A 26,176-nucleotide genomic window follows, 5' to 3' on the forward strand; every position below is an offset into this window, starting at 1 on the left:
GGATGAAACTATGGCAGTCTAACTTTGACACGGAAAGTACGGAGCGACTGGAAGTTTTGGATAAAAGTCACGAGTGGTCCCCAGAGACCCCACTCGTACAATGTGGCAAGGATATGATGTCGCGAAGTCGTGTCGTGCGATTTATGTAAGTCAAAACAGACGGCAATCAGGTGTTGCCATCAGTAAAAGGCTGTTCGGATGGCAGACTCTATGGACACAAGATTATCATTGGTAGAGTGGCCCTGGCGGAAGCCGCCCTGACATGAAGCCAGAAAGTCACGTGACTCCAGGACCCAACCCAACCACCGACATACCGTATATTCCAGCAGCTTACAAACAACGTTGGTGAGGCTGATGAGCCGATGGCTATCTACATCAAACTGGTTTTACAGGGTTTGAGCACCGTAACGATGGTGCTCTCGAGCCTTTGCGATGGAAAGACGCCATCACACCAGATTCGGTTGAAGATGACCAGAAGGTGTCGCTTGTAGTCAGATGAGAGATGTTTAATCATCTGGATGTGGATGCAATCAGACCCAGGAGCTGTGTCGGGGCAATGTTCAAGGGCGCTGAGGAGCTCCCACTCTCTAAATGGGCATTATAGGATTCACTGCAGCGTGTAGTTAATGAGAGGATGTTCTGTTCCAGCCACCGTTTGAGTTTGCGAAAGGCTGGAGGTTGATTCGACACAGAGGCTCCGGCAAAGCCGTTTGCGTGGGTACCTAACCCGCCATATATGGTAACACCAAGGACAGCTGTTGGTGTCTGGCACCTGAAAGGATGTTTCATCTTTGCCTAACCTTGCGAAGGTGAAGTGTGTACCCAATATTGGAGACTTATCTCTCCCAACACGCCTCCTTCCGTTGTTTGGTAAGGTAGCGAGCGTGGGCATGGAGCCGTTTAAAGGCTACGAGGTGAGGAAGGGAAGGGTGCCGCTTACGCCGCTGTAGAGCTCGCCGACGCTTCTTAATTTTTCGGCGACCACCAAGGGACTACCTTACGACTCGAGCAGCCTAAAGAGCGAGGGATCGCGTTTTCTGCCGGAGAAACAATTGTACTACTCACCTGCTCAACTATCACATCGATGTTACCGTGTGGTGGAGATTCAGCGGTGACAGCAGAGGTGAAAGTTCCCAGTCCACCTTGCTCAAAGCCCATCTGTGCAGGCGTTCGTGTGGCTGACCCTGGGGCAGTGACAGGAAGATGGGGAAGTGGTCACTACCACACAGGTCGTCATGTGCCCTCCATTGGATAGATGAGAAGTCCTGACCTGCAAATTGATAAATCAATGGCCGAGTAACTACTATGAGTGACACTGAAATAAGTGGCGTCCCAGTATTAAGAGAGAGGTCGAATTGCGACAGTAGAATTTCCTGCCTCGGCCAGTAAGCACTGTACACCCCAGAAGGGGTTATGGGCATGATCTCTTAAAATTAGCAAATGTTTAGGGAGTTGATCGATCAGTGCAGCTAATACGTTCAGGGGCACTGCACCATCTGAAGGAAGATATACATTGCAGACTGTCTTTTCCTGCGTCGTCCTTATCCGGACAGCCACAGCTTCAAGAGGGGTTTGAAGGGGCACATGTTCACAACAGACCGAGTTTAGGACATAAACACAAACTCCACCTGACACTTATAGTCGCTACGGTTCCTGTAATCTCCCTTATTGCCGCAGATGGCATAGGTCCACATTGGCGCGAACCAGTTTTCCTGGAGGGCAATGCAGATAGCAGGTGTAAAGCTTAACAGTTGCTGCAGCTCAGCCAGGCGGTGGAAAAAACCGCCGCAATTCTTTGGAGGATGATATCGTGAGACTGAGAAGGCATGGAACATTCAATGAGGCAGTTTACGCAACAGTGAAATGCCCCACCATCAAGTGAGCAGGTGTAGTCCTCCAGCTCTCAGAGGTGAATTGGGTTGGCGGAGCTGATGGTTCCAGAACTGTTGTAGTGGCAGTGTAAGATGCCATACACACAGGATGCAGGCCTTCAAATTCTCTCTTAGCCTCAGTGTAGGTCAGTTGGTCCAGGGTATTTTACTCCATGATATTCCTTTCTTTCTGGAGAATCCTGCAGTCTGGCGAGCAAGGCGAATGGTGCTATACGCAGCTGTCACAGACGGGACGCGGGGCACATGTATTGGGATGTGATGGGTGCCCACAATCTTGGCATGTGACGCTGGAAGTACAGCGGGAAGACATATGACCGAACTAGCAGCACTTTAAGCACCATATTGGGAGAGGGCTATAGGGCTTTACATCACAGCAGTAGACCTTGAAGTTGACCTCAGGCAATTTATCACCCTCCAAGGCCAAGATGAAAGCACTGGTCTGGTGGCAACCTGATTATCCTTCGGACCCCGGTGGAAACGCCGGACGAAATGTACAACTCGCTGCTCTAAATTGGTGCACAGATCGTCGGACTGCAAGAGGAGGTCTATGAAGTATGATACCCTGGACCACATTTAAGCTCTTATGGGGCGTGATGGTTACAGAAGCATCCTCCAGCTTGCCGCAAGCGAGTAACTCCTGCGACTGGACATATGATTCTGTTTTGATCAAGTGACCCGTATCTGTTTGGACAAGCCCTCCATCTCCTTGAACTTGTCCTCTAAATGCTCAACAAGAAACTGTTGCTGCATCATCATGAAAGATTTCCCCATCAGCACTAACACACAAGGTACCAGTCTGAGTAAGATCCGCTGCCATCCTTAGCCTGATGTTCGTCCAATGGTGTGGCCAGGGAGGGAGAGGGGGTGGGACAATTTGGGGTCGCACTTCTGTGCATTGAATTGAGCTCTCTATCGCTTCGAGACTGCTCGTATTTCACCTCCAGCAAGAGATGGACTACGCTTCATCGCGTGTCATCCACCCTGATGCCACCCACTCCAACCAGAGGCCCTCCCCACGGGCGCCACCGAACCGCGAACCATATGCTACTGGAACAGGAAAGGGAGGTAATGACAGTGGCACAAAGTGCCCTCCGCCACACACCGTTGGGGGGCTTGCGGAGTATAAATGTAGACGTATAAAGGCCACCTGGCAGGATGGCCTTTGCGGGTGTCCCGATGCCCCAGGACAATGGCATCTGCCCCTTGGCATACGTGGGGTGTTAACGGTGCTCCCATCAGCAGAGAAATCCCTGTGTGGTCAGGGAGCTACAACAGTACATGGCGGCCCCATCACAACTAACTGTGGTACCATGCTGGATATCAGGTGCAATCAAGCAAAGTCCATTATCATCGTCAGCGTAGGGAACTATACCGCACAGCTGATGGAGAAATACGCACCTTGATGGGCGACCTCGCCCAACAGTTGGAGAATGAGCAGAACTGCTGATCCACGTCGATGAACCATGTGATAGGTCTCAGCGCATGATTGACACTATGCACAATGTAAGGCGCTCTTCCCCAAATGGCTCTTCAGAAAAATTTTGAAAATGAAGGTCAAACCCTACAGGGGACCATCACATAAAGGCCAAAACGTGTTAGACCCGTTTAGACGCGTCTTACTACAGGCAGGAATACCTAGGGTCTATTCAAACCCCCGAACCTGCAGGGGATCTACGTATACAGGGTGGCATTGGTAAATATACACGAAAATTTTAAGGGCTACTAAGGGATACAGCACGTCAAGCAGCATCAGAAGTGCTAATACTGTGTGAACATTTTATAGCCAGCGCGCAAAAGCAGTCTAAAGAAAACGGAACCTAAAATGAACAAAAGCGCGAAGATCCATGATATCTTCGTATCTAATTGATAAGCTTAAAATGAAAATAGGGAAAGGACTGATTTATCAAGGAAAAGTGGAATCTCTAGTCCGTATGTAACTTAATATGGAAACGATTATGAACATGGTTTTTAATACACACTTGCTGAAAGTGTCACACGACGATTTCTCAGCCAGCATGCAGAAAAATCTGTTCTCTCAAACGCAACTTACATCACACTATTTGCTTGCGAAGATCGATACTGTTTTACCTGGTTGAGGCATACATCCTAGTCTAGGTGTAACAGTAATGCATTTCAATACTGGTACGGTGTGGCTTTGTCTTACCTTTGTGTTGCTATAAATCGGCCACTTCGTGAAATAGTTGGCATTGCACTTGACAGTCTAGCCCTGCAATGCTTGTCGCCAATTTACTGGGCATTACATATACTGATCGCTTCGTGAAAAGCTGGTGTGGACAAACTCAGTAGTGCGCAAAATTACAAGTTATTCTGGAAATTTGCGTACATTCGACATTCTTCCCACAGGTTATACGTGACGTGATCCACACGGCTGTAGGAAATGAATTTGTATTTTCTTTATGTGCGCAATAGTTAATCTTAGAACAACCATTTATAACAGTCTGAGCCATCCACCTAAATGTAACAGAAAAGAGTTATTATATACAGGTGTGGCTTTAGTTACGTAATGGACAGCGTGGGGAATTTCCTGATCTGCAGAAGTAATTGTTAACGTTTACAGCTGCCTTATTTGGTCCTAGTCTAATCGAATTATGCAATTCTTCTGTGGGATTGTAAAAAGCCCTCTAAGAGGGCACGAACGACGTGACTTGAATTCAATAAAATAGCGACAAGATAGTCTGCCTCAAACCACTGTCCCACCGTGACGCGAAGAGGTGCTGTTCTACTCCGAATTAAAGAAAATGATTGTGTCAGGTAGACGATTATTATTTTACCAGTACGCTTGAAGCCCTTTAATACACTGAGTGGACCGCCATGAAGATAAAGTTAAGAATACAGATGAACAGTACGACGCCGACAGAAGTGCATGATAAGATTTCGCGGCTGAAAACTGGAAGCCGTGGGCTAGAGCCCATGACTCCGCCTTGAGGACGGCTTCCTGTGACCGCCGCTCAGCAGCACCAGCACTGGTGGTGCAGTACATAATGCAGAAGTCGTCTGCATACGGAGGGTGAGAGACGACCCTACAGAGCTTCTAGACCATTAATGGCCACTAAAAATAGTGATACACTCAATATGGAGCCCTTTGGGACCCCATTCTCCTGGATATGGGGTGAACAATGGGAAGCAGTAACTTCGACACGAGAAGTACGGAGCGACAGGAAATTCTGGATAAAAATCGGGAGCGGGCCTCAGACCAAACCAGTATAATGTGGCAAGGATATGGTGTCAGGTCCTGTCATTCGTTTTGGGTATGATCAAAGACGACGGCAACAAGGTTTTGCCGTCTGGAAAAAGCCTTTTCGGATGGCAGACTCGAGGACAAGTGGTAGAGCGACCGTAACAGAAGCTGCCCTGACATGCAGCCAGTAGGCCATGTCACTAGGACCGAACCCAACCGCCAACACCATACATTCCATCGGCTTACAGAGAACGTTGGTGAGGCTGATGGGCCTATAGCTATCCACATCAAGTGGGATTTTACCGGGTTTGAGCACCAGAACTATGGTGCTCTCCCGCCATTGCGACGGAAACTCCCAAATAACTACCATGAGCCACCCTTAAATGTGTGGCGGCCCCAGTATTTGAGAGGCAGAGGTTGAACTGAGACAGTAAAGTTTAGACCCCTCTGGACACTGGCAGTAAGCATGATGTCATCCCACAAGAGGTTATGAGCATTAGAATATCTCAAAATTAGGGAAGGCTTATGGAGTTGATCAATCAGCGCAGCTAATACCTTCAGGGCTACTGCACCATCTGGATGGTTGGCTGATTGGGATTGAAGGGGCCACACAGCAAAGTCGTCAGTCCCTTGTTTCAAATACGGTCCATTCTGACAGATTGGCGTATCAGAAAGGTAATAACTGTAAAAGATAAAAGGCTAAAACTCGTTTAAGTGGAGTCATGTTAATGGTGAAAAAGTGAAGGAAGTCTTCAAGTGAGCAATCCTGATGCTATGCTAGAGGCAGGAACTTTCCCACCGCTGATGCAATACAGGCAAGACCACCTGCTATTCTGAAGTGTTCAATGGCTAGAATGTAGAAGCGCGTATTAAAGGAGACTAACCAATTCTAAAAAGTGATAAAAATAGAGTAAAAGGGAAAGAAAAGAGGATCTTGGCCAGGGAGTGGAGTCAGGAATCTCCAAACAGCTTACAGTGGGTGAAACTAACCCTCATTGCCCTGTCCCTACTCTAGAGGGAGATTAAAAACCTTAGAACTGAAAATAAAAGCCACATTCACGAAGGAAACCGAGAACCAGTTCAACTATCCGGGAATTTTCTGTAAATATTAAAGTGTGAAGATGTCTGTACTTAGTACAGAGCCAAAAGAAAGGGGGCATTCCACAAAAATGTGGGCTACTGACTGGAAGACTCCATAACCCCAAAGTTGGGGTGGCTCATTACGCAAAAGAAAACCATGGGTCAGCCTGGTATGGCTGATGCAGAGACAACACAGTTTAACATTACAGGATATATTGTGACATATTGAAGTATTGGATACTGTGGACTTTTAGGGGATGTCGATACAGATATGCAAAATGTAAAGGGAAACTTTGGTGATATTTAAATATTGTACTGTGTCAATATTAGGACATTTTGCACAGAAAGAACAAAAATAGAATTAATGTAAATATATATTAGTGTTAGTAACCTATTTTCATTCAATTTTGTAATTATATTTCATTTTGTAAAAGAAAGACTCACTGTTTGCTGTGGCTCTGATTAATTGTATAAATTATCAGTTTTGAGCTAAATTATTTCGTATAATATGGACAAGATACTTTTAAAAAACTCACCAGCTAAAGAGAGTCTGTAAATGAACGTTTAATGCACACTTCTGGAACTTTCTATGGAGAAATTCTATATTATGATCGCAAAAATACGAAAACTTGTGGAAACTGTTTCATAACCTAATTTCGAAAGACGATTTGTATCAAGAAATATTGCTAAAAAGATTTATTTACGTTTTGAAACACGATTTAAATCACTTTACATATAAATAGTTGTTCTAAATCACTCAAGAAATATCCAGAATCAAATGTCAAGATATTTCTAGAAACGTCGGTGCAAGTCTGGTGAAGGTTATCCGGAGGCTGGTAGAAAAATGTTATAAAGTCTATTTGGAAATTATGCTTGTAAGAATTTATATGTACTGATCCTTTTACTTTAATCTGTACTAAAATTCTGTAATATCTAATTTAGTTTTAAGTCGTGAATTGCTATCGTATTGTGAACAAAGCATTGTCAAAGACTCATTGTTTGGAAGGATATTAGTACACCTAGGAGTTGTCAGTTGCCAGTTCGGATATGCAGTGCGGTTAGCTCGGAGAGTCAGTTGTTGAGTCTGAGTTCTGTTTTGTAAATAAACGTCTGTAATGAAGAATTACTTGTTGTCAATATGAACTCAAGACCTTTTGCACGAAGCAGACACCTCCTAATGCAACGTTTTAATTTGGTCTTGAGGAGCTGAAATGTTGTAACAGGGTGGTCGAGTCATTTCGGGAGATGTAGAAGGATGAACGCCACTGGACATGTGTCACAAAATTTATTAGACAGGGAGGTAACCACCTAAGAGTTGGCTCGTGATTGTGCAAAGTGGGATTTGATGTGAAGCCGTAGTCCATACCAGGAGGGGTTACAGAAGAGAGGGGCAAGTGACTGCTCCCCAGTCAAACGATCAGAAAACCCATTATCTGGGATACCCACATGGCCAGGGACCCACAAAGCCAACAGAACAAGCAGCATTGTGAAGAACAGCGAGATGGTCATGGATGGCCGAGACCAAGGGATGGCGGGAATAAATACTGATCAATAGCCTGAAGGCCACTGAGTCCATACATCATGAAACGCAGTGGAGTTAAAACTTCAATAAAGGTAAGGGCCTTTGAAATTGCCATCAATTCCACAGTAGACACCCAATGATGCCACATGAATGATTGCAATGACATACACAGGAGGGGAACACAGGAACTCCCATTATGGAGTGGACATCCACAGGCACCACAGAGGGAGGCCTGCAAACAGTAGGAAGATATGTCCAAAACTCAAGCACATTAAACATCTTGTAGGTGGTGGGACGTACAGCTTCACATCATATCGGTAAACCATAATCTTTACCTTCTCAGGGAGTGTACCCTGTCAAAGGCCAGAATAAAGGCACCATTGTCAACGCAATTGTCCTTCGGACCCTACTAAACACGCTGAACAAAGTTGACACCCCATCCTAGATTGTCCCCAAGCTCAAATGCGAAGGATGAGGTCCCTTTGAATATGGTTCAAAGTTTAATTTTTCAAAGACTGGTAGGGGGTAATGGACAAAGGAATTGTGACAAAATGGCTACAGGCTCAAAGGGCTGCAGACTGGGCAGCTGCAGCAGTTTTTATCAACAATTAACCCAACCACATCTTACTCAGTGTCCATTTCCCTGAACATTTATTCAATGTGTTCCACAAAAAATAAAGGTTTGGTATTGGTGAAAGTTTCCCCATCAGCCTGGTGCAAACCAGATAGCGGGAGAAAGGTTTCAGCCCTACCTGACGAGTCTGACCCCCTCCAGGGGGTAGCCATTCAAGGGAAGGCCAAAGGGGGCAGAAGAAGCAACACAAAGCATTATTTCCATAGAAAGAGATGGCTGTAGAAGAAAAGCCGAAGTTCTGGACCCATACGCATTTCATTTACATAGTGTCTCCCCTAATGCCACCCACTCAGATCAGGGGCTCTCCCGATGGGTGCCATGCACCCACAGCAAGGGCCATCTGGCACAGCAGCCATTTCTGGGAGTTCTGATGCTCCAGGACACCAAGCAACCACTCTTAGGATTACATGAGGTCACAGCTCAGGTATCTGAAGTGTTATCCCTGTTTTCAGGGAGTTCAACCCGCATCCTAGCATCGGACAACAATGTGAAGGAAAAGGTGGAAGGAACTAGGGCAGCACATGCTGGAGACACTAGGTAAGGTGTTCTTCCCGAAGTGGCTCACACTACAGAATAGAAATCTAGTGATGGAGGTCAAACCCCAAAGAATGCCAAAAGGATTACGCAACGAAACCAAATTTCCAACCCATCATAACCAGGTGGATAGTGGCGCAACAAACAAGGACACCAAGAGAGGGAGAGAGGAGGGTGAAGGGGAAGGAGCAAGAAGAGCAAGAAGAGGAAGGGTAGGTCAAGGAAATGCAGTCTGGGAAAGGAAGGAAGGCTGCAATAGCTTGGGGCCCTGTGCTCGCCATGCACACACTCACGAAAGGACCATGAGCACCCTGTGGGGGGGGGGGGGGGAAGAGGGGCGCATCTAGAGGAAGATACACATTGCTGGCATTTATTTCCTGTGACATCCATATTCTGACACCACAACTTTAAGAGGGGGCTTTGAGGACAGGTTCACTACAGACAGTTCAGGCCAAACTACACCTGACACTATTGTAGTCGCGCCAGTTCCTGTAATATCCCTTATCGCAGCAGAGGGCAGGGGTCCACATTGCCAGGATCCACGTTTCCTGGAGGGCAATGCAGAAAGCAGGTGTGAAGCGTAACAGTTGCCATAGCTCAGCCAGGTGGTGGAAAACACCGCTTCAATTCCACTGGAGGATGACATTGTCAGAGTGGGAAGTCATGGAACTATGAAGCAGTCTACGCCCCAGGGTCACCTGTCACCAACTTTCTTCGTTAATAGGCTATACCCTTTTTTGTTATGGTTTTAGGGCGCAAAACTGCTACAGTCATTAGCGCCCAGTCTGTGACTTAGGAAAAGGTAAAAAACGAAATTGGAAACAGCAGCAATGGTAATGAAACAAAAAATTGTAGAAACTAAAACCAGAAGGAAAGCTTAAGAAACCACAATAGAAGGGTGTTGGTTGTCCCCAAAAAGAGCTTCAAATGACTGACGTCTCACTGGCACTAATAAACTCGAGAACACTATCGGCTGAGTGCGTGTCATGTGCTAAACTGGAAGATATATCAGGCGACAGCTGTAGACGGGCGCGTAACAGTAAAATAGGGGCACTCAAGTAAAAGGTGTCTTACTGTCTACATCTGAGAGCAGTGGGGACAGAGTGGGGGAGGATCGCCACTTAGATGTCTATGGCTAAAAAACAGAGCCCTATCCGGAGTCGAGTTAAAATTACCTCCTCCCGACGAAGCGTTCGGCAGGAAGAGGTCCAAGCACAAGGAAGAGCTTTCACGTCCCACAATTTATTATTGGGAAGTGTCTACCAATGTGTGTGCCATAAAAGAGCAACACGACGACACAAAACACTCCGTAGATCGGCGAAGGGAATCGTGCAAATAGCTGGCCGAAGAAGAGACCACAGACTTTGCCTCGATATCGGCCGCCTCATTTCCACAGATACCAACGTGTCCTGGGATCCAGAGGAACGCTACAGAGGTGCCCCCCCCCAAGTGGAGCATGCGGAGGCAGTCCTGAATTCGGTGGACCAGAGGGTGGACAGGATAGAGAGCTTGGAGACTGAGGAGAGAGCCGAGAGAATCTGAACACACAACGTACTGTATCCGCTGATGGCGACGGATGTATTGGAGAGCCTAGAGAAGAGCGTAAAACTCCGCAGTATAAACCGAACACTGGTAGGGAAGCCAAAATCGAATTTGGGTGTCGTCAACAATATAGGCACTCCCTACACCAAACTATGTTTTTGAGCCATCGGTGTAAATAAATGAGGCTTCCTTCATTTGTGCACAGAGCAGCAAATACCCGACGAGAAACAAGTGAAGGGGTACCATCCTCGGGAAACTGACAGGTCACAATGCAGGCCGGTCCAGGGACGGAGCAAAGGTGGTGCTGTACCCCAAGTTGTCAAGAAAGTTTTAGGAAAGTGGAAGGAAAGAGAATGGAGCAGTTGATGGAAGCGGACTCCTGGTGGTGGTAATAGGGAGGAAGGGCGGCCTTCATACCCTAAATCCAAGGAGGCGCAAAAGAGTCATGAGCCGGATAAGCAGTCATGGAAGACAGATGGAGAGCATAACGACTCAGGACAGCTCGCCGATTGGACAGCAGAGGTTCAGCAGTCTCAGCATGAAGGATTTCCACAGGGCTGGTGTAAAAAGCTCCAGACACTAAACGCAATCCAAAGTGGTGGATAGAGTCGAGGCGCCGAAGAATAGACGGCCGAGCAGAGGAATAAACTATGCTTCCTTAGTCAAATTTCGAGCGCATTAAGGCGCGATAGAGACGGAGAAGGACCACTCGGTCCGCTCCCCAGGAGGTACCACTCAGAACACTCAGGGTGTTGAGGGATCGCAGACAGCAAGCCGAAAAATAGGAAACGTGGGAAGACCAGCACAGTTTTCTGTCAAACTTAAGACCCAAGAATTTAGCGACGTCCGAAAACGGAAGGTTGCCAGGTCCTAGATGCCAAAAATTGACAAATGGTCTTACTGGGAGAAAACCGGAAGCCTGTTTCGATGCTTCAAGAGTGGAGGCGATGGAGAAATCCTTGAAGACGTCGTTCAAGAAGGCTGGTCCGTTGAGAGATACCCCCAGACATCAGGAAGGAGACAATCCAAAATAGGATTTATGGCAATGGCAAACAGTACAACACTTAGCACAGAGCCCTGGGGTACCCCGTTTTCTTGGGAGAAAGTACGGGAGAGAGTAGTGTTCACCCGCACCCTAAATGTGCGCTCTGCCATAAATTCGCGAAGAAAAAGGAGCAACCGACCTCGGAAGCCCCAAGAGAACAGTGTGCGGAGGATGCATGTCTTCCAACAGGTATTGTATGCTCTCTCCAGATCAAACAATATTGCTATTGTTTGGCGTTTCCGGAGAAAATTGTTCATGATGTAAGTGGAGAGGGCAACAAGATAGTGAACTGCAGAACGATGCTTCCGGAAACCGCATTGGGCAGGTGTTAAAAGACTGCAGGACTCCAGCCACCAAGCTAAACGGCAATTCACCATACGCTCCAAAAACCTTACATACACTACTCGTGAGAGAAATGGGGCGATAGCTAGAGGGGAGATGTTTGTCCTTTCCAGGTTTCGGAACAGGAACGACGATAGCTTCCCGCCACCGTCTGGGAAAAGTACTGTCGGTCCAAATTCGATTATAAAGGTGAAGGAGGTAACGCAGAATATGGTATGGTAAATGGAGCAACATTTGGATGTGGATACCATCAAGTCCTGGGGCGGAACAGCCAGAAGAAGAGAGTGCATGTTGGAGTTCCTGCATGGAGAAAACCGTGTTGTTGCTTTCGCGATTTTGAGAGAAGGCAAGAGGTTGCATTTCCGCAGAGCATTTGAAGAGCTCGAAATCCCAGCTAAGTGTTGACCCAATGAGTTAGAAATTTCGACAGGGTCCACTAATTTATAGTGCGCGACAGTGAGCCCAGAGACCGGGGAGGGGGGGTGGGGCAGGTGCGCCAGAGAACCGTCGAATCCGACTCCAAACTTCCGAGGAGGGAGTTAAAGTGTTAAATGAGCTAGTAAAGAAGTCCCAGCTTGCCTTCTTGCTATCGAGGATGACGCGACGGCATCGCGCACGGAACTGCTTATAGCGGATACAGCTGGCCAAAGTAGGATGGTGTCTGAAAACGCGAAGAGCACGTCGCCGCTCACGTATTGCGTCACGGCATGCCTCGTTCCACCAAGGAACCGGGGGGAGCCGGGGCAATTCGGAGGTGCGTGGTATTGAACGTTCCGCAGCTGTAAGAATAACGCCTGTTATGTGTGACATCGTCGCTAGAGACGAAAAACGTGTCCAATCAGCTTGGGCGAACTTCCAGCGTCTCGGGCGCATATATTGCAGCTGTGGTTGCAATCTAAGGATACATGGAAAGTGTTCACTCGAGTGTATCGGCAAGGGCGAACCATTCAAAGCGCCGAGCTAGCGGAACCGTACCGACCGAAAGGTCCAAATGAGAGAAATTTTTTTTCGTGGAGGCAGACAAAAATGTAGGGTCCCCATATTGAGGCAAACAAGATCCGCTTGGTGGAAAACGTCTATCAATAGTGAGCCGCGCAGACAAGGATGCGGAGATCCCCAAAGTGGGTGGTGGGCATTGAAGTCCACAACCAGCAAATGGGGGGGGGGGGGGGGGGGTGGAAGCTGACTAGGAAGATGGAGATTAGCTCGTGCCATTGGTGTGGATGATGGAATGTATACAGTACAAAGAGAGAAGTTGTATCCAGAAAGGGAAAGAGGACAGCGACAGCTTGGAAGGAAGTGTTTAATGCTATTTGGTGATAATGGAGAGTATCATGGAGAAGAATCATGAGGCCTCCATGTGCTGGAGTGCCTTTAACAGAGGTGAGATCAAATCGGACTAACTGAAAATGGGGGAAAAGTGGTTGTGGGGCCACAGCTTTGTTTCCTGAAGACAGAAGATGACCTGTGAGTAGGATCGTAAGAGGATCGACAATTCATCTCGATTGGCTCGAATGCTGCAGATATTCAAATGGATAATGGACATCGGGTGGGCAGAAAATGGAAGAATGTGACCGAGATTGCCATCAACTGGACTGCTCAGAGCTTGCGACCGACAGCGTGGAACAGCATTCAGCCGAAGGCAGAAGATCCTGATCCATAGGTTGTTCAGGAGCAGCTCCTGCCAACAGCGATCCGATGGGCCGGTTGATCGGCCGCCAGCAATGCGCCTCGGCGACACAGAAGACGGCCAAGGGTGGCTACAGCCAGATGGTGCTGTAGATGAGACGACGTGGCGGAGAAGGAGAGGAACTGAGTTTCTTATTAGCCTTCTTGGAAACAGGATGTTTAGATGAAGGAGGAACCGATGGTTGGGAAGTTGGGGTACGTAAAACGTCTTCAAGAGTGCTCTTTTTTCGAAGTCTTGGTGTCACTTTAGGAAGTTTTGGGCTCTATATTTAGCCGAACCCGATGAAGGGTGAGCCATAGAGTGAGCAGGCGAAAGTGGGGAGGTTGAACAGGCGAACTTTGCGCTGGCCGATTTGACGACCATGGCACTAAAGGTGATCTCAAGTCTGCGTGGCAGCCTCTTTTGTTGGCCGAGGAGAGGCAAGGACAGTGCTGTATTTACCTGGCTGAGGCACAGTGGGCTTTCGACTGGCCAATAATTTTCAAGCAGCAGAGGTAGACACTTTTTCCTTCACCCTGATGTCCTGAATGAGCTTTTCGTCTTTAAAAAACGGGCAATTTCGTGAGGAAGCAGCGTGGTCACCCATACAGTTGATGCAACGAGGGGGTGGAGGTGGACAAGCACCCTCATGGACATCCTTGTCACACTTAACGCATTTGGCCGGATTGGAACAGGACTGGCTAGTATGATTGAAGTGCTGACACTGATAGCAACGAGTAGGGTTTGGGATGTAGGGGCGAACTGAAATTCTCATAGCCCACATTTATGTTTGATGGGAGTTTAACTGTCAAATGTCAACCCTGCTGAGACAGTGTTGAATTTCGTTGGACAATCCGTCGAGGGAACGTGCATAAACGACCCCACGTGAAGAGGGCAAAGAGAAGTGGGGCAAAGAGAAGTGGGGCAAAGAGAAGTGGGGCAAAGAGAAGTGGGGCAAAGAGAAGTGGGGCAAAGAGAAGTGGGGCAAAGAGAAGTGGGGCAAAGAGAAGTGGGGCAAAGAGAAGTGGGGCAAAGAGAAGTGGGGCAAAGAGAAGTGGGGCAAAGAGAAGTGGGGCAAAGAGAAGTGGGGCAAAGAGAAGTGGGGCAAAGAGAAGTGGGGCAAAGAGAAGTGGGGCAAAGAGAAGTGGGGCAAAGAGAAGTGGGGCAAAGAGAAGTGGGGCAAAGAGAAGTGGGGCAAAGAGAAGTGGGGCAAAGAGAAGTGGGGCAAAGAGAAGTGGGGCAAAGAGAAGTGGGGCAAAGAGAAGTGGGGCAAAGAGAAGTGGGGCAAAGAGAAGTGGGGCAAAGAGAAGTGGGGCAAAGAGAAGTGGGGCAAAGAGAAGTGGGGCAAAGAGAAGTGGGGCAAAGAGAAGTGGGGCAAAGAGAAGTGGGGCAAAGAGAAGTGGGGCAAAGAGAAGTGGGGCAAAGAGAAGTGGGGCAAAGGAAGGACAAATACTTGCAATTAGAGAAAGCTAAGAACGTGTTACATTCTCGAGCATCTGTCTCTGGACGTAGGCACGAAACATACTCCCAGAGGGGAGAAAGGGAAGGAAAGAAGCTGAGGGGAGGGGGGGGACAAAGATGGGGATGGGGAAGGATGCGGAAAATGAAGGTATGCAGCCCGGAAACTAAGGAGGGCCCCACTAGCTCGGGGTCCTATGCTCGCTACACTAGTATCCACAGATGAGTTGTGGACCCCCTGGGGGAGTTTTCGGTATGCTCCAGCTCGAGGGTCGTGGGGATGGTGTGTGGTGCAGGATACGAACGACACGAGGGAAATGGTCGCTCAGATACGTGTCAGAAAGGACCTACCACGCTTGCCCATCATTTCGAGTGGTAGAACAGAACGAGAGGCCAAGTGGGAGTAGGTATGAGTAGAGTCAGAGGTAAGTCAGGGCACCAGTGTTGAGGCAGGCAAGATTGAGATGGTTGAAAACATCTACCAAGAGGGACCCCTCTGACAGGATGCAGGAGAACCCCAAAAGGGAAGATGGGCATTGAAGTCGCAAAACAAAAACGGCGGAGGAAGCTGAGTAATCAGGTGCATCGTTTCAGCGCGACTAACTGAAGACGACAGAGTGTAGACAGCACAAAAAGAAAAAGTAAAGGCAGAAAGAGTAATACAGACAGCTATTGCTTGGAGTGGGGTGGTCTATGGGATGGTAATAGACAACGTCTCAAACGAGCAACATGACTCCTACCATGAGCTGGAATACCATCCACAGGGGTTAGGTGAGAGCACTGAGGTATAGTGGGTAAAAGCAATACAGTCAGCTGGGCGTAACTTCGTTTCCTGAAGACCAATGACGAGTGGACAGTGCAGGCGGAGCAGCAGTTTTAATTCCTCCCGATTAGATCGAATACCTCTTATGTTCCAATTTAACAGAGCCATCGCGAATCAGAGAAAGGGAACGAAATGGGTTAAGAGCTGGGCACCTCGACGGCCGCAGAGGGACAGGTTTCGAGGCAACATCGCTACAACCATCAAGAGGCAGATCCTGTTCCATCGAGTCGTCGCCAGCTGCGGCCACATTCCTGGGTTGTGCAGGAGGGGCAGCATCATCCACCGACGACAGGCCAGCTGAGCACCTGACAGCAGAGCATCCCAGCGAAACTGAGGACAGCCAGGAGTAGCGACTGTCAGACCATCAGACGAAACGCGCCAGATGGAGAGGGGATAAAAACTACTTTGAGGCCTTCTTGGAAGGTCGATGAGTCACAGGGATGGTGGGCTGTGGGGGCTGGACCCTCAGAATAAGACAGTCCAAGGTTCTCAATTCTTTTATCTTCCCCTCCTGATATGCGAGGCAGTCGATAGATCTAGGCGAGTGGAGGCTAGGACAACTGACACACCAAGGTGGTAGGGTACATGTATGTCCCTCACGAAGAGGACGTCCACAATCGCCACAAAGGGGCTCAGCTTCACACTGTGACGACATGTGCCTGAAGTGCTAACATCGAAAGCTTCGCATAAGAGGGGGGACGTAAGGTCGCATGTCGCAGCAGTAGCACATCACTTATCTTCTCTGGGAGAACATCCCTCTAAGGTGAGGATAAAGGCCCCAGTGTCGATGCGACGATCTTTGTGGCCTCGCTGGACGAAATGCACGCCAGGGCGCTCCAGGTTGGCCCTGAGCTCATCAGATTGCAGCAGGAGGTCCCGATGGAAAATATCCCCTGCATCCTATTTAGCGCCAGATGTGGGACAATATACACTGGGATGTGCCCTAGTTGGTCGCATGCCTGGAGCGCCGCCGATTGTGTAGCGGAGGTGGTCTTTATGAGAATGGACCCCAAACGCGTTTTACTGAGAGCCTCATTTCTCCGAAGATATCCTCGATGTGCTGTACAAAGAAAATGGGTTTGGAGGTGGCGAACTTCCCCCCATAGCTCCGAGGACAGACTAAATAGCTGGGGAAGTATTTCGCTCCAAGCCAGAAGGCCTTTCCTTCCTCCCAGGGAGTGGCCAAGGGGGAAAGACAGAAGTACCAGAACCAGAGACAGAACTTTTCCTCTTAGAAGACGCGGCTGCAGAGCGACCTGATGCATGTTGACGTTTCATCTGCGAAACGTCAGCCCCAATACAACCCACTCCGACCAGGGGCTCTCCCTACTGGCGCCACCCAGCCGCAGCAAGGGCCACCTGACAGGATGACCGTTGCCAGGAGTCCTGATGCCCCTGGAAGACAAGCATCTACTCCTTGGCTGACAGGGGCGGGGGGGGGGGGGGGGTGCAGCTCAGGTATCGGCAGTACAATCTGTGTTGTCAGGGGGATACAACCTAGACGCTACATGACCCTATCAACAGGCTGGCTACCGTGCTGGATTTCGGGTGCCATGGAAAGGCTATGATCGAATGTGCACATGGGGACGCACTATGGACGCAACTTGCGCAACCCATCAGGAGTTTAGGCCCAAATTGATGAACAGTGAGTGCAGTTGCGACGCCGTTACGATGAGTGACAAGTTCTTAGTGCACTGAGGACCGATGATACACCACGTTAGATGTCCTTCACCAAAAGGCTCCTACTTCTGCAGAATTTTGAAAAATTGAGGTCAAACCCCAATGGGGACCATCACACAGAAGGCCGAAATGGTTTGAACTCCTCTTAGTCGCCTCTTACGACAGGCAGGAATAGGTTGGGCCTTTTCTTACCCCAGACCCGCAAGGCGGATCGAAAACCAAGATGAAGGCACCGGTGGCAACCCAATTATCCCTCGGACCCAAATAGATGTGTTTGACGAAATGAACAACTCGCAGCTCTAAATTTGCACGCAGCTCCTCGTCAGACTGCAGAAGAAGGTACCTGTGTAATGTAATATTATGGACCATATTTAAGCTGTTTTGTGGCGTGATGGTAATAGAAACATCCCAACTTGTTACAAGCGATAATGTCCGTGACTGGACAGAGGATCAAAACTGACCCAGAGCGCATTTTGGACAAGCCCTCCACCTCCCAAAACCTGCCCTCCAAATGCTCCACAAAAAACCTGAGGCTTCATGGACACAGAAGATTCCTGATCAACTTACATAAGAGGTACCAGAGAAAATGAGCTTCACTGCCGTCATTAGCATGTTCTTCCTCCCATGGTGTGGCCAGAGAGCGGAACGATTAGTGGTAATTTCTTAGCACTGACGTTAGACTGCCCGCTTAGAGACTGCTGGCTGTGGACCACCAACAAGGGACGACGTACTACGCTTCATGACTTGTCGTCCGCCCTGATGTCACCCACTCCGACCAGGGGCCCTCCCCACAGGCGCCACCCAGCAGCAGCAAACGCCACCTGGCAAGATGGCCCTTGCTGGGACTCCCCATGCCCCAGGGTGATGGGCATCTACTCTGGCATACGTGGGGGGTTAACAGCGCAGGCGTCAGCAGAGCTATCCCTGTGTTTTCAGTGGGGCTACAACCAACTGCTGGATGAGGTACAATGAAGTCCATGGTCATCGTCAGCACAAAGTGACACTGTGTAGAGCATGGTGGAAAAAGCACCCAGGAAGGTGTCCTCGCCCAAGAGATGGAGATTGGGTGGGACTGCTATGCAACGACGAGAAAAATGACAAGATCTCTATGCACAATGAACATGATGCACCATGTAAGGCATTCTTCCGCAATTGGCTCTTTCTTCCAGAAAATTTTGAAAAATGGAGACCAAACCCTACAGCGGACTATCAGGAAAGCCGAAACGTTTGAAACTAGTCTCCTCTTACGACAGGTAGGAATACCTCAGGCCTATTCTAACCCCCAGACCCGCAGGAGGGGGGAGGGGGGCGGTTGAATCAGAAAGGTAAGCTGCGAAGAAATTAGATTGTATGGGAAGCTTTTAGAGCAGTGGCTGTCATTTTTGTTGAAGAGCCAACACTGACATTTCAATGATGCACGCATACCCATCTGATTTATTGCTACCCTTTAATTGTGCTCGTATGGCCTACAGACAGCGTCTGTGGCATGGTTGGAGTATCCTCGGTCCCACGTTCGAACTTCGTGATACCTAAACTTTTGAATAAAAAATCACCAGCAGTAGCGATCTAAGAAGTCACTCGTTCTGCTAATGGTCTTGCCAAGGACAAAGGAGCGGACAGAGGTTCAGAGCATACACTTGCCCTTACGTTAAGAAGCTTCCCCTAAATGGTTGAATCCGCTATGAGCAACGGTACGATAATGCAGAAACAATGGAATTACTGCACTGAAGACAATGTGTGTTCACAGGTTATTTCACCTGGAATTGACAAAAGTGTCATGATACCCATTGGCAAAATATTCCGGACTAATTCCCCATTCGTATCTCCGGGAGGGTACCGCAAAGGGACATGTGATTACGAGAAAACTATTGAGTAACCGAAGTTCAACAAGTCGGGAATTTGAACGTGGAAGGGACGCTAAAAAGCAAAACGGCAAAGCGAAGGCTCGATGAAGGTATTATGGGAGTCTGTAGTGCAGAAGGATTTCTAGTCTGAGTATAGGGTAATCTCAACAGACGAAACTAGTGTAACGAGAACAGAATTCGTTATGAAGAGGAAGCTAGGGCAGTTACTGTGAACAGTTCAGTGACAGCGTTATTCTCATTAGGCTCTACAGCAAACCAACGCTGGCACCAATTCAGGTATACATAATGTCAAGGGGGGGGGGGGAGTATATGGATTGGGTAATTTAGCACTTAAAGGGAGATAAAAATGTAGTAGTCATATACGGCTGTAGCTGAAGTAGAATGAAGGGTTATAGTACAATACGGGCATTGTAGTAGGGATGGGAAGAGGAGAGAAACCGAGTTCTGCAATGAATTTCAGCTGGTAGTAGAGAATACTTTATTAAGATTCACGAGGCAGAGATTTCTAAATCAGATATTGGAGTGTAAGGTGTACCGAGGAGCAGATATAGACAGATCACAATGTAATAATGGCGAGTAGGCAGAAGTTCGAAAGAAAAGTCAGGAAGACTGGAATTTTCCAAATCTATTAAAAACTGCTAAAAATTGAGATATTAACTATAAAATTTGAGTTTTTCTGAACATTTAAGTTTAAAATGTAACAACTCATTCAGTTTTTCATAAATTAAATTCGAGAGTGTCATGGTTTGCATGCTGTGCAAAATTCATCGAAGAATCTTGCATATGAAAAGTGTACCTATAGCAACAAATTCAGTCAATAGCAAGGGGAAAAATGAAATTTCACATGTTAAATTATTTTGTTACTTTTTGAACTTCCACTGATATGAGTATGAATCCTTTCTGGTCATGCTGGCAAAGTTTTATGAATTTATTTATAAAAGTATAGACAGTGGAAATTAAATGGCCTGTGGTGCCTCTCCTGCTCCAAGTCGGCCCGTCTGACGTCCTACCCCCTTTAACTTCTCTCAGATTGTTTACTGTGATAATGAATGGCTCAGTAGGCAGCTCAGTTGAAGAGGATTGGGCATCTCCAAAAGGTGGCTCACAGAAACTGGAAACGAACATAGGTACAAGGAAGGTAACTGCGAAGAAAAAAGGGTACCAGTTTATCGATGAATAAAAAAGTACAATAACGATTAGGGAATTCAGAAATACAAGTCAATTAAAGAAATATAAAGTGTGGGGAAGCTAAGGATGCATGGCTGCATGAAAAATACGAAAAATCTAAGAGGAAATGTTGGTCGGAAAGGACTGACAGCATATACAAAAGTCAAAGCCGACTTCGTTGAAATTAAAAGCTATGGTGGCTATGTGAGTGCAATGGGAATTCCACTGATAAACGCAGAGGGAGCGGATAGGTGGATAGGGTCCACTGAAGGTGAGCACTTGGGTAAGAACGCATTGGAAGAAGAAACAATAGTAGATATGGAAGAGATGGGGAGGTCCAGCGTCAAAATCAATTTAAAGGAGCTTTGGATGACTTAATAACAAGTAAGACGTAAGAGATCGATGAAGTACCATCGAACTCATTGAGGAAGTGGCAACGAAACTATTATTGTTGACACGTAGATTTTATAAACCAGGTGACGTACCATGATACTTTCGGAAAAATATCTACACAATTACAAAGACCGTAAGAGCAGGCAAGTGTCAGAATTATTCCTCATTCAGCATAGTAGTCCTGCATACCAGTTGCTGACAAAGATTATGTACAGAAGCGTGGGAAAGAAAAATTGATCTGTTACATGAGGATCAGTTCGGCTTTATGAAAGGTGAAGGCACCAGAGGCAGTTATGACGTTTTGGTTTATCATGGAAGCAAGACTGAAGAAAAATTTGAACCTTTTCATAGTATTTGTCGACCTAGAAAAAGCGTTCGAGAATATAAAATGGAGCATTACCTCCAAAACTGAGAATAATAGGGGGTACATTATAGGGGAAGACGGAAAATATGCACAAGAACCATGAGGGAATAATATTTGAAGAGAAAGAGCGAAGTGCTCGTATTAAAAAGGGTGTGAGCCACGGATGCAATCTTTCGTCCCTAGTGTTCGACGTACACATCGGAGAAGCAAGGACGGAAACAAAGGGTCAAGAGTGGGAAGAATTCAAAGCGAGAGAATATCAATGACACTATTCTCTAATGACATTGCATGTGGCGCTACAGAAAGATGTTTAAAATTAAATGGACTGTTAAGGTAAGAAATGAGGATTTTCTCAGCAGAATTGGCTAGGAAAAGAAATGGAGAACACTGACAAGAATGGACAGGATGACAGCACATCTGTTGAGACACCAGGGAATAAGTTCCATCGTACTAGAAACAATTGCAAAGTGTAAAAATTGTGAAGGAAGGCAGAGACGAATACATCCTGCAAATGATCGAAGACGTTGGTTGCAAGTGCTACCCCAAGATGAAAAGGCCGGCACAAGTGAGGAATTCGTGGTGGACCGCATCTAACCAGCCGAAAGACTGACGAGCAAAACAAAATTAGAGTTGACAGATTACCTACAGTAAGGTTGTGATAAGACTGCCGATGACCCCCTACCAGAGTCGGCACTATTCGAAACATTTCGTGTCGACTTCTGTTTCAAACTAGGATCGCTGAGGGTGGCAGCGAAGCTGTGACTAATTACTTTAAGTGTTGTGTTGGCTGTGTGAACTAAAAAGTAAGAGTAATTATACGCAGTAGCAATGATTACCTATGACAGTCACACTAAAGCAGTTACTGAACACTTCTCTATAATTCCTTCACCGAAGACTAAATATTCCAGAATTCGAACCAAGAACTGTTGCCAAAATAACTTTGAAGTAGATATCCTCTGTATGGCGCGAAAAGTGGCACTTGACTAAATTACGAAATGTGATTTATCATCAAATGGAGTACTAAAAGTAAATGCGACAAATGAAATTTAAAGGCTGTCATTTTAACTAAATGCCTTTGAGGGGAATGCAAATTAAAGAATGTTTTATTAGCAGAACTCTTAGACGTAACATCTTTACTGAAGATATTTACTACACTACGCTAGTTTGTCCACTGCTACTGTACTGAGGTGCGGTTTAGGATCCTTGTAAGATATGTATGCTAAAGGACGTTGAAAAAAATTGCAATAAGGGCAGCGCATTTCGTATTATCGCGAAACAGGGAAGCAAGTGATGGATATGAAAAGCAGGTTGGGGTGGCAATCCGTCACACACCCAGGAGGGGAAGGGGATGGGTGGTACTTAACCTTAGAGCGGGTTTGCTTGGACAGCGTGGTCCAAGTGGTAACCCATAGATTTTCTGAAACATCTTTCATATGAAAGCAAACGTTACATGTAAGAGGTATGTCCTTCCTAGTAATAACAAACCGTAGACTTTGCATATTATTTGCGTGCAACTTTCCTTTTATCTCGAAGGGCCTGGGCTGATCGACAGTAAAATGAACAAGAAAGTTGAAATAGGCAGGTTTGCCATGGCCGACTCAAACGCAGCTGAGCAAATTTAGTTATTTGAAAAATAAAGTTTCGTTCAGCTTAATAGAGCAACGTCCGGAACCGTTGAGAACAGTTTCTTCAGAATAATGGCCGTCATGCAAAAAGCTTTAATAGGCTATTAATTTCAATAGGAGACGAGGGTTATTTTTGCTGAAAGAACGGCCGGGACGAGCTGTCTGTCTAAGCCTATAAATGTACAAGCTTTCATTAAGCAAGGACGGCTGCAACTGACTTCTAAAGACTGATTACATATTTAGAAGGAAGTAAAAGACAGCATGAAAATGCTGGCTTTCTGACGGATAACTAAATAAAACTTCAAGGAAAACGCCTCTGACCGGCCAATACCGAACACTCAACCTAACGGAGGTAAGACTGGAGTATCCTTTAAGCTGCAACGGACGGGAAGAGCATTCAAATAAGAAAATCTTAAGTACAGTTTACATTCTGAATAAACACGGCCGTGATAACATGGAGGAAAAATTACTTTTTACTATTAAGCTTTTATACTTTCTTCAAGAATAACGACCGGAATACATCAAGGTCTTCATAAGCACTTTGAACACACTTGTTAAATATCACGGCTTCGATTAAATAAGGGAAAACAAATGGCAACACAAAGCTCTGATGTGTTTTCGAAAAAGACAAAACAGATTGGATAACAGAACAATCTGAAGTGGAAACCTGATCTTTCCACACGAGTAACCAACCGTGCTTACACATAGCACGCCTGATTTCCAATTAGTTAACACACAGTGAACAGAACGTTTTAAGTAGCCTTTTGCAACTGCCAGTATCAAAGCACACTGTATAACAATTTCAGGAGATCATACAGAATACTATATCAGAAAAAAACACAGTTGAGTACCACAGAAGGCGACTTTAACGAATGATCTTTTCCATACAACTATGTTTAACATAGGAACCCCGTTCAAATCAGTCACTATTTCAGCAGTTAACGCAAGCGTGGGACAACATAGCTTAGACTCATTCACGTTCGCGGGAATGCTCACCTTAGTTCCACAGGCAAGGCGTAATCGAAGCCGTATCGCAGCCGCCACCACAAGCCCTGCACCAAAACACTCCTGCACTCTGCCGCATTCTTTGGTTGACAGCAGCCACCCGTCTCCGTTCACGCTGTGTTGCCACTATGGGCGTGTACACAACACGTGATTCTAATGCTTGCCTTCAGCAGCGTGCGTTCAATTGAGACCAATTCACTCCAGCTCGCTCGCCGGCTCCCCTTAAACCTCACCAAACGCCCCGATCCGTGCTCTCTGGCCCGCTGCCACACGTCAATATCTTTAGGTTGAATCTACCGCTGAGTAAAATCGCTAGGCATGCATCCCAATAATTAAAACTGCGTTTTTCGTTCGGCGAGATGTCACGAAATTTCAATCAAGAACTTTTTCATCAAAATGAGAAAATATTTTACTGCCGTCAGCCTACACAGGGAAAAATGAGTTTCATCACAGAATAAATCAAAGCTCGTATGGAAAGATTTGTGTGAACATTTTTTCCACACGCTGCTGGAGAGGAGACCGGTAGACAAATAGTATGAATGTGGTTCGATAAACCCTCTGCCAAGCACTTGAGTGAACATTGCAGAGTACTCAGGTACTTGTATATGTCGACACCTTTATTCAAAGACTGTACGTCCACTGAAGTCGGCGCATTTCCTGGGGGTTCCCTGGACATTGCCAAAGGCGGGACGTAGATCTTAATGGTGTGCGTGATCACCAGACTGGAGTGCATGCTGTGCAATGTACCCCCAAGCTGATCACAAAGTTGGTATGGATTTCTTGTGGTAGGATGTTCCGTTTCTATACCAGAACGACTGGATTGTCGTCGGTGCACGTGTGCGTGCTGCAATACGTATCCCCAGCACATCCTGCGCGTTCTCGATTGGAATTAAGTCGGGGAAACCAGTAGGCCAGTCCATTCGTTACAAAAGCTCCTGTACCCACGCTGTCCGACCCGATCACCTAATATCCACAAAAACGATTCCAGCGCTGAAACCACTCCCCAAGAGACTAACATTGATGGTGTATAGTGTCAAAAATAGCCATGAGCTGTGAGTGTACGGTCATGTTACAGTGCTGTGTGCATTAGGCACATTCAAATGGCGGGGGGTGGGAACCCCCTGGGACATTATCGAACATCGTTTTCGTTGATCAGGTGTTATAGTGTGGGGAGTGCGGGATTTCTAAAAAGGAAATGAAAAGACGGTGGTCTGATGGCCCTCAACTACGTATCCTCCGACTCAGTGACAATATTAAACGTTTTGGCTGGTTTCGTCGTGTAGTTGCCGCATTACAAGCCAGTATACAGTATGAATACACATATGAATTGAATGGTCGAAGGTTCCTGTCACTCGGCAATTGAAAATTAATATAGAAATTTATAAATGAAAGACTGCAACTAAATAGAATCTGCAGGTACTATTTTAACGACTTTTAATGATGAGTACGATAGTAGAATTACTTTTGAGAATGCGGTATATTTGTGCAAAACTTATTGATGTCAATGACCCAGCAACTATATAAAATATAAGTTAAATAACACGGAAACAATAGATTCCTACTGCACATAATTAGTTATGAACAACAACGACATACCTCGTGAGATATTCACTTCTAAACGCACGCTATGTCTTCACTACAGAAGCCATGGAAATCACACTAGGGCACAAGTACGCACTCCGAAATATTTGCAACCAAGCGTAAATTGCTCCACTGTCCAAGTCATTCCCGCGACTGTGCGTCCGTCGCTCCGTACTGTCCAAGACTCCCTATGTCATGTGCCGCCCTCTCCATGTCCTGCGCCGTACTCCAGCACCTCCCACTTTCATCCAGTCTCCCCATTAACGAGCGCTGTGATTGGCTAGAGCACTCGCGCCATGTCTTCAAGCTAACGCACCCACACAAACATAATGAAACACATACGAAATACTGGATTAACATTTAAATAACTTGAAATTAAATAAATATTCCTATGGTTGGACCATAAACACGCTATAACACACATTATTAAATACATAGCAATTAAATAAACATATATCAAAAGTAAGTCAATAGCCTATGTCTCTGTGTTTTCTAAAACACAGTAAAGAATTCACCAATTTCTTCGTGAGTAGTCTATATCGGATATAAACAAAGGCATAGACGAATAAATATATTTATAAACATGCTGCTACGGTTTTTCTTGTCACTGTGGAGTACTTATGGCCTGACGCGATCGATAGTTATCGACCACTTTGACCTCCAATAACTCATGTACTATTCAAGTTACATGCCTGTAATGTATACCAATTTAGGTTTACACTAATAGCTTTCTAAAGACACGTCGATCGACAAAAT

At 46.6% G+C, this 26,176-nt stretch overlaps 1 protein-coding gene across 10 annotated transcripts in view; it reads right to left on the bottom strand.

Moving 5' to 3' along the window:
• The window catches only part of LOC126299303 (uncharacterized), a 230,989-nt gene that overhangs the window by 82,628 nt on the left and 122,185 nt on the right, over positions 1-26,176 (bottom strand). The window contains exons 1-2 of one of the 10 annotated variants that reach the window (XR_007552780.1): positions 25,436-25,627; positions 1,066-1,270 (exon numbers count right to left, since the gene is read on the bottom strand). The exons of 7 other annotated variants lie outside the window; for them this stretch is intronic. The gene's annotated coding sequence lies outside the window, so the exon portion shown is untranslated. Of the gene's footprint in view, positions 1-1,065; positions 1,271-23,830; positions 23,916-25,435; positions 25,628-26,176 lie in introns of those variants that run through there. 2 more of the 10 variants (XR_007552776.1, XM_049991104.1) reach the window with 2 other exon arrangements.

The sequence above is a fragment of the Schistocerca gregaria genome, chromosome X (genome assembly GCF_023897955.1).
Source record: "Schistocerca gregaria isolate iqSchGreg1 chromosome X, iqSchGreg1.2, whole genome shotgun sequence".
Taxonomy (NCBI): Eukaryota; Metazoa; Arthropoda; class Insecta; order Orthoptera; family Acrididae; genus Schistocerca; species Schistocerca gregaria.